The sequence below is a fragment of the Equus asinus genome, chromosome 12 (genome assembly GCF_041296235.1).
Source record: "Equus asinus isolate D_3611 breed Donkey chromosome 12, EquAss-T2T_v2, whole genome shotgun sequence".
Classification (NCBI taxonomy): Eukaryota; Metazoa; Chordata; class Mammalia; order Perissodactyla; family Equidae; genus Equus; species Equus asinus.
This window is the reverse complement of record NC_091801.1, coordinates 32,886,197-32,900,288: the sequence shown is the minus strand read 5'-3', so window position 1 is coordinate 32,900,288 and position 14,092 is coordinate 32,886,197. Positions and strand designations below refer to the sequence as shown.

General features: G+C 35.3%; 1 protein-coding gene across 3 annotated transcripts in view; it reads left to right on the top strand.

Annotated features, from left to right (window-relative positions):
- The window catches only part of SNTG1 (syntrophin gamma 1), an 852,347-nt gene that overhangs the window by 549,138 nt on the left and 289,117 nt on the right, over positions 1-14,092 (top strand). The gene's annotated exons all lie outside the window — the stretch shown is intronic.

The window sequence follows — 14,092 nt, the reverse complement described above, 5'->3', positions numbered from 1 at the left end:
CAATGTTTTCAGTCTATATGAACAGAGGTTTTTTTTGGAGTGTTGTCCAATATATACACATTATCTAATTATTCAACAGAAGAATGCATTATCATAAGAGACATGGTATTTAATTGCTGGCCAATTTTCTTGTATCAATTGTCCTAGGCATAAATATGAAGAACCGAAGTGGAAGTAAGTTGTCCCATGTCTTCCATGGCCCTACATTCTCCGTGAATACTCATCCGTATAAAAAGACACAGCATAGGTGTTGGAATTAAATTAGTTCTTGGTCAGGTTACCTCACTTACTAGTTGAATGATCTCAGTTTCCTTATATGTAACTGAGGAGAATGATAAGATTTATCTCATTTCCTTACATGTAAATTATATAAATGAGGATAATACTATTTACCTCATTGAGTAATTATGAAGATTAAATTAGTTAATCATGTAAAACAGTCAATACACTCCCTAATGCATAGTAAGGGCTCAAAGAATAATATCTTCATTAAGATGAAACATGATACAGTGCAGGTATGTATATACATGATGATAACACAGAGTACAGAGGTCTAACTGAGGGACTGCTTCCCAATGGATGTAATTAAGGAAACTTGTCTTAAATATTTGGCAGAATTTTGCAAGATGTGTGAAGAGAAGAACTTCTAAGTAGAAAAGAAAGTGTGTGCAAAATTACAAGCTGTGAAAGAGCATACACTAATCAGGATTGTGAGTTGTGGGACAACTTGCTTGTGGGATGGAGTGGGCAGGATATAAAGTGAGGTGCAAACTCAGGAAAAGTGCAGAAATCTGAGGAGGATTATAAGATTTCAGAGAGGAGGTAAGATAAAAGTTGAATTTGAAACACATTCAGCCAGAATTGCTCTTAAAAAATCCGACAAGACGAGCCTCAAAGTATGGAGTGCAAACAAATAAGCAAAGCTAATGTGGACTTCACAGACAGGGGGATAATGGGAGGTTCATTGTACCTATTTATATTTCTCTCTTTGTGCCTCATATGACATCCTTTGAATGGATCTTTTGACGTGTTCGCTGCCTCCAAAAGACCATGAGTCCCTGGATGGCAGGGAGTACGTATTAATCATCTTAATAACCTCTGCACTTACACAGCACTAAACTTTGAATAATATTTGGTAAGATTTGTAGTGAGGGGATAACATCCCATGGAAAGACTTTAAGTTAGAGAGAAAGCTAAGTGACTCAAAAGAGTGAATAACAGGAGCAATGTTCAAACTACTGTAGTCTGGCCTCAGTCCACGCAATTTAAGACTGTTTCAAGTGTGTGGAAAAGCCTGAAGCCAGATCAGAATAGTTTGAGCAGCACATAAAGAGTAAGGTACTTTCAAGAGAAAGAGGGTGTGGATGTAGATGTAGGATGAATGAAGGAGAGATAGATAGATAGATAGATAGAGACATTTAAAGTAGTCTATTTAGTGTTTTTTTTTTCCTTCATCTTGCAAAAAAGGTGGACAATTTGCTTTATTTTGTTACATGTTGCCCTCGCACCCACCTGCTCCTAGGTTGAATGTGGAGTTTTAGAAATTCTGCCATCTATCTATTTTTCCTCTGTAGGGAATCTGTCCATTTTTCCTCAGTGCCTTGGAGATTTAAGAATCTCAGCAGTTTCACTCTGATGCATCAATCTGAACACTTCTTTTTATTTACTTTGCTTGGAAGTCATAGGAATTCTTGAATATGAGGATTTATGCATTTCTTCAATTCAGAAGAATTATCAGTCATTATCTTTTTAAATTTTTCTCATCTCCTATTCCCTCTGTTTTTCCTTTCAGTGATATTTTTCAGGTTGGTGTTAGATCAGCTCTCTTGATTCTTTATTCTCTTACTCTGTCTCATATTTTACACCTGTTTGTCTCTCGGTGAAGTACTGAAGTAACTTCCATCAGGCTTCTTTTCAGTTCACTAACTCTCTCTTTTGTTAGATTTAGTCTGCTGTTTAAACATTTTTTGAAATTCTGATTCTGTAATTACATGTTTTTCTTCCAGAAATTCTGTTCTGTCCTATCTTATATTTGCCTCATAATATTTTATATCACTGTCATAATGTGATATCTCCTCCTGTTCTAGTACAATCATGCATCACTTAACACTGGGGATATATTCTGAGAAATGTGTCATTAGGTGATTTTGTCATTTTGTGAACATTATAGAGTGTACTTGCACAAACTTAGATGGTATAGCTCACTACACGTATGCTATATGGTACTAATATTATGGGACCACCATCATATATGCAGTCTGCCATTGACCAAAATGTCATCATGCAATGCATGACTGTAATTACATTAAATAATTCTATTTATATGATGTATCTTGAATTCTAATATCTGTAGTCTTTGCAGATTTTAATCTGTTATTTGTCCCTTGTTTGTTGATCTGCTGACTCACCCCTCCTGTGATGTTTCACAGTGACCACATGCTTCTTGGTGCTCTGTTGGAATTTCTTGGAGTTTGGTTCTATAATGCATTACAAAACTAGAATTTGTATTTGCTTCTGCCAACTACCTGAGGATTTGGGATCTAGCAACCCAGATATACCTCAAACTAAATACTTGATTGAGGATTTGAGGCCATATAGATAGAGTGAATCTCATCTCAAACCTACAAGTGGACCAATTCATGTTTACAAATTCTTTGGAGAATTGATTTTTAATTCTTTCATCCAGAGCCAAGTTAAAAGTGGTCAAGTTTTCTATGATTACTCTTTTGGTGGTAGGAATGTTTTTTCTTAGTAGTTGCATACTACTAAGTTGTCGCTTCTCACCTTGCCTATGTCCTTCTATTTGTGGACTCAGGGTGGATGCAATCAGGGTCAGTGCTTGTGTGGAACCCCCTTATCTCTTGATTCTTCTTAACCTTTTATCCCTTTGTCATCATTTCTGACAACTGGGAAATCTTTTTCTTCTTTTCTTATTGCCCTGGCTATACATTTGACATTATTTTTGTTTGCTTTTATTTTATCTATCATTTTATTGTGTTTTTGGAAAAAGATTTCAGTATTTCTGACTCAAAAGAGTGTCAGATCCAAGGTTAGTTGTGTGTGTGTTAGTGCTTATAATGGAAAATCGATTGGCTTTGAAATCAGACTGACCTGACCTGTAACCTCAGTGGCAGCATTTTCTAACTTTGTGACCTACAGTAAGTTAATTACCTTCTCTGATTCTTGGTTCCTATGAATGAAAAAGTGAGAACACCTAAGTTACATAATTCACTGTGAAAGCACTAAATGAGATTGCATTTCCATGCTGTCTGATAGAAGTGAATGATAAAGTGTGTTCCCTTCTTCTCACTTTCTGCTTTTTAACTGTTTACACATGTTTATCTTAGTTCCACAACCTTATCTGAGGTCATAATTGTTTCCTAAAATAAAGAATAAACTACTGATATGAATATTTGTTCCTTTCTCTAGTTCACTTTGCCTAAAACTTTGCATGTTTGTCCTAGATGAGCAATTTGAGCTGGATAAGTAATCTTTCTGTATAAAATTAGAAAACAAAATTTCTCAACCCAAAATAAATGTTCTGTGAGTGAATGAGTGCTTTTTAAATGCAAAGGAGTTTCACTATTATTGCTTGGAAACAAAGTGGTCTTAATATGATATTAGTGAAAAAGAGCCTAGGACTATTCTAAAGATTACAGATTTATGAAGGTTGTATCACTTCAGTAGAAATTCATTTTAATTAAATACATAATACTTAATGATTGATAGGCAAAAATTTGCATTGTTATAAAATTGAAAATCATACAAAGTGTAATAAAATAGATAATGTGAAAATAGACCCATTTAATTTATGTAAATTAAGGATATTAATGAGTTAACCTAATAGTGAACTTTTTGGTCAAAATTATTATTGTTAATGGTATATTTATTATTTTTCTCTCTTGGAATTGACTTTATCTGTTGTTTTGTACTACAAATAGAGAAATGTATTGTTTAAAAAATATGTTTTTCTCCTCTACATCCCAGAGGATGTGCAAGAGGAGGCCTAGTGGAAAGTCAGGACTTTCACTCCCACCCATTGATAATGAGACCACCTTCATTAGAGTGTCAGTTAAGGCCTCTTAGGGAACAGTAAAGAAGCACTCCTACCCCTCCAAGCCAGAGTCTTTTCAGTGGAGGCCTGGTTGGGAGCTGAACTTCCCATCTATGACCACCAGTAAGAAGGAAATTCTCACCTTGAATGAGAAAAGACAAGCAAGAGATGCCAACCCTGAAATTGCACAGATGTTGTAATTATCTAACAAGGATTTTAAAGTCACTGTCCTAAAATTGCTTCATGTCTGTTACAAACAGGATTGAAACAACTGAGAATATAAACAGTCTCAGCAAAAAGCAAATGGAAATTGTAGAACTGAAAATACTACTGAAATAAAACTCAATGGATGCACATAACAGCAGAATGGAAAGGACAGAGGAAAGAATCAATTAACTTGAAGAGAGAACAATAAAAATTACCCTTTCTGAACAAAAGAGAGAAATTGAACTGAAAAAAAAATAAAAGACTCATGGGACTACAACAGAAGATCTAACATTTATTTATGCAGAGTCTCAGGAAAAGAGAAAGAGGTCAGACCTCAAAGAGTACTTGGAGAAATAATGGCTGAAAAATTCTGAAATTTTGAAAAAGACATAAACCTATATATTCAGAAGTGAGACAAATCTCAAAAGGATAAGCCCAAGGAAATCCATGCCATGACACATCATAGTCAAATCCTGAAACCTAAAGACAAAGAAAAAAATCTTAAAAGCAGTGAGAAAAAAAAAACTACAATAGGGGAAAAACTGTTCAAATAACCATAGATTTCTCCCAAAAAAACAATGGAAACAAGAATAAAGTTTCACAGTATTTTTCAATTACTGAAAAGAAAGAACTATCAACTCAGATTTCTGTATCTGCCTAAAATATCCTTCAGAAATCAAGGGGAAATTGAAACATTATCAGGTGAAAGAAAACCAAGAAAATTTGTTGCTGAGACATATTTTAAAGGAATGATTAAAAAGAACTTTGTAAACAGAAAGTAAATGATTAAAGAAGGAAAACTGAAACATCACAAAGAAAGAAAAAACAATGGAAAGAATAAAAATATGTGTATATAAAATACATTTTTTTCTCCTGTTGAGTTTTATTAAATTAGGAATGATGGTTCAAGCAAAAATTACAGCATTCTCTAATGTGGTTCTCAATGGAAGTATTTAAGATAATTATATTACAAATAGGAAAAGATAAGGGGACATAAATGAAGATAAAATTTCTACATGTCCTTTGAATTAATAAAATATTAACACCAGGGGACGGTGATGTTATGTTTATAGAATGTAATGCCTAGAGTATAACCACGAAAATTGTTATACAAAGACACACTCAGAAACAGTATAGGTAAATCAAAATGTAATTCTAACAAATATACAAGTAATCCACAGGAAGGCAGAAAAAAGAAAGAGAAAAATGAAAAACAGAGAGAACAAAGAGAATACAAAAAAATAAAATAAAATACCAGATTAACATATCAATTATTAGATTAAATATAATATATTTTATACAGTATTTTATTGGTCTAAACTCATAAATTAAAAGGCAGAGAATGACAGAGTGAATTACAAAAAATAAGCCTACTCTATGCTCTCTATCAGACTTACCTCAAGTATAGTGACATGAATAAGTTAAAAATAAAATGATGGAAAAAGATGTAAAGATATACCATTAATGAAACCATCAAACAAAAAATGTTTGCCTCAGATAAAGTAGATATTAATACTAGATAAAGTAGGCAAAGACAGTTATCAGAACAAAGAAACAACATTGCATAATGATGAAAGGATCAATCCCCCAAAATACTCAGCACTCTTTAATGTGTATGAACTAAACAATAGAGATGCATAATACATGAATCAAAAACTGATATAAATCAAAGGAGAATAGAGAAATTCACCATTATATTTAGAGACTTCAACATCCTCTCTCAAAAACTGATAGAACAACTGGACAAAAACAAGCAATATAGAAGAACTTATCATACCATGAACCTCCCAGATCTAATGAACATTTATAGAACATATAGCAGATTACATATTATTTTAAAGCAACGACAGAGAACACTTACCAAGATAACACATATTGTGGGCCACAAAACAAGTGTCAACAAATTTAAAAGAATTGAAATACAGAGTATGTTCTTTGACTATAATTGAATGAAACTAGAAATCAAAAACAGAAAACATCCAAATATTTGGTAACTAATCAATACAGTTCTAAATAATATGAGTCAAGTAAAATGTCTCAAGAGAAATAAATATATTGGATGGAATGAAAATGAAAATACGACATATCAAAATGCATGGGATGAAACCAATGTAGTATTGAGAGGGATATTGAGAGGGAACTAGCATTAGATACACACATTAGAAAAGAAGAAAGACCTCAAATTAATAACCTAAGCTCCCATACCAGGAACCTAGGAAAAAAGAGCAAGATAAACACGAAGCAACCAGAATGGTAAGTGACAGAAATCAATCTTAGCAGACATTTGCTACTGTAGAGGGTGAAGCAGAGGTTCGGGGAATGTGCCCCAGGTGAAGCTGTGGTGAGGCATTGCATTGAAAATGAAGGGATTAAAAACAGTTGAGAAGAATGGTGAGATACTCCAGTCACTCTCCCTCCCCATCACTCCTCCCGCAGAACACAGTGGCTAGATTTATAAGTCCTTTATCAGGTAAATGGAAGTTGTCTTTCAGAAAGTAGACAATCTCAGGGGAAAATTTTGTTGTTCAAATGATTCCAGCTTTGGGCATTGTCAGTTCTTTCAGTTGGATCCTGTGCCTCTTTGACATACCCTAATCAATGTGGGCCTTTGGTGGGGTGGGGTTTGGGCATGTCTTTTCTTCCTGGCATTAGAAGATGCTCCAGGATCATCTTGTGTACTTCCTGCCCTAGTCCTAGAATCAGCCATTTCTCCTGGGAATGCTGTTTTATCTTATTGGAGAATGGTATTAGCAACTAGGTACTGGTGGTGGGTATGCTCATTGCTATCACAGTGTGTTTAGCCATATTACTTTGGGTGAGGTGTGGTGAACCAGATGTAGATTGAAAGAGAGAAATCAGAAACAGTTTTACAGTTTTGTTACTCACAGTTCCCTGGGAAGAACACAGCACACCATGTAGGGCCATTCAGGGGAAGCACCAGGGTTGATCATGAGGCAGAGAGAAAGGGGGAAACTGGGAAAGAGCTTTTGTTATGGTTTCTGTGGGAAACTCTTTTGGACAGTGCTTTCTACCTTATTAAACATTAAAGTACAAGTGGATGTTCCCTATGGGGGAGGACACTAGGGGTGGAGAAAAAGACACTCCAGGAGAGAATCACACAACAGAGACCCACCTTCACAAAAAGGGATAACTATTGATTTCCAGGGAGGAGGAGGGCATGATCAGCTCAAATTTGTTGATAACATCAAGATGAAGGACCCCGAGCTTCCTGACATCAGCATATCATCCCTGGCAAAGATCTCAGCATATCACCCAAGGAAGAAAGCATGGCCTTCTGATGCTTTGATCATATGTTCTCCCCCACCATCCCATTACTTTTCACTGGGAGGCATATCAAGCAGCTACAAAATTCTGTCCAGTAGCTCATGGATTACCAAAAAACCAGGATTATTGTCATAATAAACATAACAGAGATGCCTGTAGTTTCTTGCACCAGAAGATGGTTGGGGTGTGGACTTAACCAGCTGCTCAAGAAGGGGAACCATCCAGCCTCTATCCAAGGCCTCAAATTTGGGAGAAAACAGTATTTATAAGAAGTGTATTGCAATTGCCCCTTTGATGTCTTGACATTAATTTTGAACTCAACTATATGGGGTATTTGGGCAGCCTGAATAGTAGAGAAGATTTTTAGACAGTAGGGCCTAAGTTATCCTAAACAGCACAGCAAACAATTTATTATAAGAGCAAAAATAGAGGAACACAAATATAAGGAGTCCTTGTATAACTAAGTTTCCCATTCATGTGATATTAACCAAGGAACACATATGAAATTTTGAGAGTCTCTAACAATATCTTGTTGGTGTTAAAAGTATTTGAGTCAAGGGCCCAGCCCCATGGCCGAGTGGTTAAAGTTCCACGTGCTCTGCTTTGGTGGCCTGGGTTTGTGGGTTCAGACCCTGGGTGTGGACCTCCTCCACTCACTAGCCATGCTGTGGAGGTGTCCTACATACAAAATAGAGGAAGATTGGCACCGATGTTACCTCAGGACTAGTCTTCCTCAAGCAAAAAAAAAAAAGAGGAGCATTGGCAATGGATGTTAGCTCAAGGTGAATCTTCTTAGGAAAAAAAATGTATTTGGGTCAGGATAGCAGAAAGAAGAAGATAAGTCACTGGAGAGTGGGTGGTCCTCTGCCCCACTCCCCAAGGGATTGAGGGGTTGACTGATACGAAGCAGTTTCTTCTTGGGGAAAGTGATAATTTCCATTAATTTTTGGAATGGCACAGATAGGAGTAACCTCTGCCATATTTCCCTCGAGGCTTGGGTATATAAGGGTATAGGTTTTGGCAGAGAGCAAGAAGTATACCAGGATCAAGGGCTAAGCATCAGAGAACTCAGGAAACATAATAGAGTTCCTAATCTCAAAGGAAGGAAAACAATAAATGTTCCATGTCCAATTTTTCAGCACTTAGGAGAGGCAGTCTGTGGGTGTCACTGGGGTCTACGCATTTCCAAAGTTACTTAGGTCAGCCCATTTTCCCCCTATCCCATCAGTGAGGTAGTAGCATGCATTTGTAATGCAGATTGTTTTGTTATAGTCTGCATACCTTCTTTGGATCCCCTAGCTTCCTAAATGATGCTTTTAAATGTGTGTATTAAGGTTTACTCTTTGTTCTCTAAAGTTCTATTAGTTTTGACAAATGTATAATGTCGTGTATCTACTATTGTAATATGATAAAGAATCGTTTCATTGCCCTATAAACCCACTGTGCTTCACCTATGCAACCTTTCCTCCCTTTCCCTGAGCTCCTGGCAATCACTGATCATGTCATTGTCTCTATAGTTTTGCCTTTCCAAAGTGTTATATAAATGAAATTAGAGTGCGTATCCTTTTCAGACTGGCTTCTTTTACCTTATAATATACATTTGAGGTTTCTCCATATCTTTTTGCAGCTGGATAGCTCATTTCTTTTTATTGCTAAATAATATTTCTTTGTATAGATGTACCATAGTTGTTGTTGTTGTTGTTGTTGTTTTCAATGCATTCACTTGCTGAGGAACATCTTGACATCTTGGTCACTTCCAGTTTTTGGCAATTATTAATAAAACTGCTATAAACATTTGCATGCAGGTTTTGTGTAAACATAAATGTTAAAATTAGTTCAGTAAATACCTACTAGTGCAATTCCTGGATCATACATTAAAACTATGTTTAGCTTTGTAAGAAACTACCAAACTCTCTCTTGAATTCCCACCAGCAAGTAATGAGAATTCTTCTTGATGAGAATACTTGTCAGCATTTAGTAGTGTCAAGGCTTTGGATTTTAGTGATTCTAATAGGTGTGTGATGTATCTCATTGTTTTAATATGCAATTCCTTAATAACAAATGATCTTGAGCATCATTTTATATGCTTACTTGCCATCTGTATATTCTTTGATGAGGTGTTTGCTCAAATATTTTAGTGAGTTTTTATTTGGGTTGTTTATTTTCTTGATGGATGTTAAGAGTTTTTGCATATTTTGGAAACAAGTCATTCATCAAATGTGAGTTTGTAGATATTTTCTTCCAATCTGTGGTTTGTCTTTTCATTGTCTTAACAGTATCTTTTGCAAAGCAGAAGTTTTTAATTTTTTTTTTTTTTTGAGGAAGATTAGCCCTGAGCTAACATCCAATGCCAACCCTCCTCTTTTTGCTGAGGAAGATTGGCCCTGAGCTAACTTCTGTGCCCATCTTCCTCTATTTTATATGTGGGATGCCTGCCACAGCATGGCTTAATAAGCAATGCATAGATCTGCACCTGAGATCTGAACCAGTGAACCCTGGGAAGCCAAGCAGAGCACACAAACTTCATGGCTAGGCCACCAGGCTGGCCCCAGAAGTTTTTTAATTTTAACATGTACTAACATGAAACCTTTTCTTTTCTGGACCATGCTTTTGGTGTTGTATCTAAAAGCTCGTTGCCAAACCCAAACTCATATATATTTTCTGTTATGCTTTCTTCTATAACTTTTATAATATTATGTTTTATATTTAGGCCTATGATCTACTTTGTGTTAATTTTTGTGAAAGAGATAACATCCATGTCTAGTTTCCTTTTTGTTGTTGTTGTTAGTAGACTATTCCTTCTTTTCCCCATTGAAGTGCCTTTGTTCCTTTGTCAAAGATCAGTTGACTCTGTTCTGTCTTTCTTTTGAGTGTGTGTGGCTCTCTGTTTTTGTACTTTGTTCTATCCCATTGATCTATGTGTTCAGTCTTCAAAAACTCATGCTACCTTGATTGCTGTGGCTCTATAATAAGTCCTGCATCAGACATCCTGAGCCCTCCAACTTTGTTCTTCTATTTCAATACCGTGTTGGCTACTATGAGTCTTTTGGCTTTCCATATAAATCTTAGAACCAGTCCGTTGATGTTCACAAATAACTTCCTGGGATTTTTGGGGGGATTGCGTTGATTCTATAGATCAAGTTGGGAAGAAATGGCTTCTTAAAAATATTGAGTCTTTTGGGGCCACCTGGGGGCATAGTGGTTAAGTTCACATGCTCTGCTTCAGCAGGCTGGGATTTGTGGTTTCAGATCCAGGGCATGGATCTACACACCACTCATTAACCCATGCTGTGGCAGCCTCCCACGTACAAAAATAGAGGAAGATTGGCACCGATGTTAGCCCAGCCACAATCTTCCTCAAGCAAAAAGAAGAGGATTGGCAACGGATCATAGCTCAGGGCCAATCTTTCTCACCAAAAACCCACAAAAAAATGTTACGTCTAATTCAAGAACATGGAATATCTCTCCATTTCTTTTGATCATTTGTGATTTATTTATCCAGAATTTTCTAGTTTTCCACATATAAAGCTAACTTTTGTTAGACTTATACCAAAGTATTTCCTTTTCAGTGTGCTATTGTAAATGGTATTGTGATTTAAATTTCAAATTCCAATATTTCATGGCTGATATATAAGTATGACTTTTGTATATTAACCTTGTCTCCCATCACCTTGCTATAATGACTTATTAGTTCCGTGAGATTTTTGTTGATTCGTTGGGATTTTCTACATAGACAAAGAACAAAGACAGTTTTATTTCTTCCTTTCTGGTCTATATGCCTTTTATTTCATTTTTTTTGCCTCATTGCACTAGCTAGGACTTCAATTGCAATGTTGACCGGGAGTGGAGAGAGGAGTGGTGATTGCCTTGTTCCCAACTGTAGAGAGAAAACACTCCCAGTTTCTCACAATTTCCTCCTTTTTCACTAAATTGCACCCTGATTTTTCAGTTTCTTTGTTTCTTTCATCCTCATTTTGCACTTCATCTCAGGCCTGTCATGACAGAAGAGACTGTGGGAATCAGAAAAACTTCTATTTAAATCATGATTTGGGTCTTGTTCAAGTTAATTTAACTCCTTTGCATTTTAGTTTTCTCATTCTAAATTAGGAAAATATTTCCTATGCCAGTGGACTGTTGTGATGATTGCTTCGGAAAATGTTTGAAATAACCCTCTTTATTCATTTAACACCTAAATACCTAACTTTGATTTAGGCCCTATGCCAAATGCTTGCAATACAACTGTGAAGAAGACGTAGATTTAGATCTAAGAAATTGTGGAAATGGTAGGAAAAAAAGTCAAGGGAACTGCACATTTTAATAAATAACCATGAGTGCTACGAAAGCTGTAACTACATATAGTAGATTTTTAATAATTAGAAGTTAGCATCTTTATAATTATTCTTTTTTCAAGTTTATTCCCACTTCTTGAATTGTCAAGAAGAGCTAATGACATTCCTATCTCTTTTCCTATGTATCTTCTTTGCTTCCATTGCATAAAATTAGTACAATTTTCCATTTGATAATCTCTCTAGTTTCTGCATTGTGCTAACTTCTTTCTCCTCTATTCACATATATATCTCAAAAATTTCTACACTTGAGATATATAATGGCCACATTTTTGTTTGATAAGGTATATTTTAGTTCCCATATCATTTATACAGTATAGATATAGAGTATTTCAAATATAATATTCCAGAGGGCATAAGAGATAATATATTTTTATATAAGGCACATTAGGCATTTAAAACAAGCTTTTTTGGGTAACATTAATGCCTTTTATGTAGGGGTACAGCATGTCTTTGTATAATCTAATTTTATTTTGGGCTCCTTCCTTTACATTTTGTAAGGAATAGGAAGATTAAAGAAAGGCTTTTTATAAATGTGAGTGTATAGGAGCACTCATCTAGATTTTGTGTTTTAAGAAATAAAATAACTGATAATACATTGGTTTCCCAAAGGACAGGGCTTTGTTTCTAGGCAATGCCTTGTGATATTCAAGATGCGTTAACTAAATACATGTTCAGATCAGCTTCCACGTATAGTCTCTGATTGATGAGGTCAGCAGTTGAAACAATTCATTAACATTGCCTATTTTTTCCTTTTATTTTTGGGCCAGGAGAGGAAACCAGATGTGAAGAGATGGAAAGAGAATAGAGAGCACAGCTAACTCAAACATACAAACAGTTGGGGAGAATATCAGCAAGGTGCCATACTGAAAAACAGTTATTGTCTTTTCATGCTTCCTGCTTCCTGCAGTGACCAATTTAAAATTTTGGTTTTAAAACAGAAAGTAATTTGTCTTACCCATCTCTCCTACCTTTCTTAAACATTAAAATAAGTGCTACTGCTGAGATTTTCAGCAGTTTCTGATGACTCTGTAGTCTCTCCAAACTCCTTTCGTATCAGCAATTTTGTATTTGACTTGGAATATGTTCTAAATATTTTCTACCCAAGATCAGAAGGCAGCCTGGTAGACAGTGAGTAAAGGCAGTGCATAAGCCTTTGACAACCCTGGCGTGCTTGCTGCTTCTTCAAAGAAAAGCAGTGTTTCAGCACACACTTGCCTGCTTAATAGAATTTACTCGCCAATTGCCCTCATGGCTAAAGACTGCCATGCAAAATGTTCTAGAAAACGTAGGTGATGCCATTAGCTAATTAAAATGTATTTGCTTTGATAGATTGAAATCTTTATTTTGATACAGTTGATGTAGGTTGTCTGAGCTGACTGCACCACTGGTTTTGATACTATTCTAAGGAATCAAGTATTTATTCCTTTCAGAAAAGGAATTAGGAAAATAGCTCTGCCATCCAAGAGCTTTAGTTTAGTTTGATAGGCAGTATTGTAACAGCACTTGCCTGTCTGTTTTATAAGAATAAACATGTCCATTTAGTTGACCAATTCCTGAGTCTGATTCTTCCAGTATTTAAGATATTTTGTAAATTTTGGAAAGTGAAATGGGTAAATATTAATTAGATATTTAAGTGACTATTCAGCAAGAATTCCTGTCTAGAATAATAGAGAGTGTGTGTGTGTATGTGTGTGTGTTAATGTTTATTATGTCTACTACATGCCAAAGTCTTTCACAAATATTAACCCTCAAATTACTATGTGTTTTTATGTATCAAATTACTATGTATTATTTTATGACCATTTTATAAATTTGGAAACAGAGACTCACAGGACTTAAGTAATTTGCCAAACTTATTAAGTTGTGGATATTTGAGTCATTTATGGATTCTCTGACTACAATTCCAATATTGTTTGCAATGTATAGCTTCCCTTTACTTAATACTTTAATGAAAAGTAATAAAATATTAATTAATTTACCAGATTACTCTTGTCCTGTTCAATAAAAGGACATTTCAAAAATATTTATTTTAAATTAGATTTTGTATATGTGTAATGCATGGGTTCACCTTCCTTTTTGCTTTTGTACATGCAGGTATGTTTATATTCATAATTTTGCAATACAAATTCTAAAACCCCAAATCTTCTCATGCTTGTGACTCTGCCAATGGGAGGGATATAACAGTCGGATTATGAAT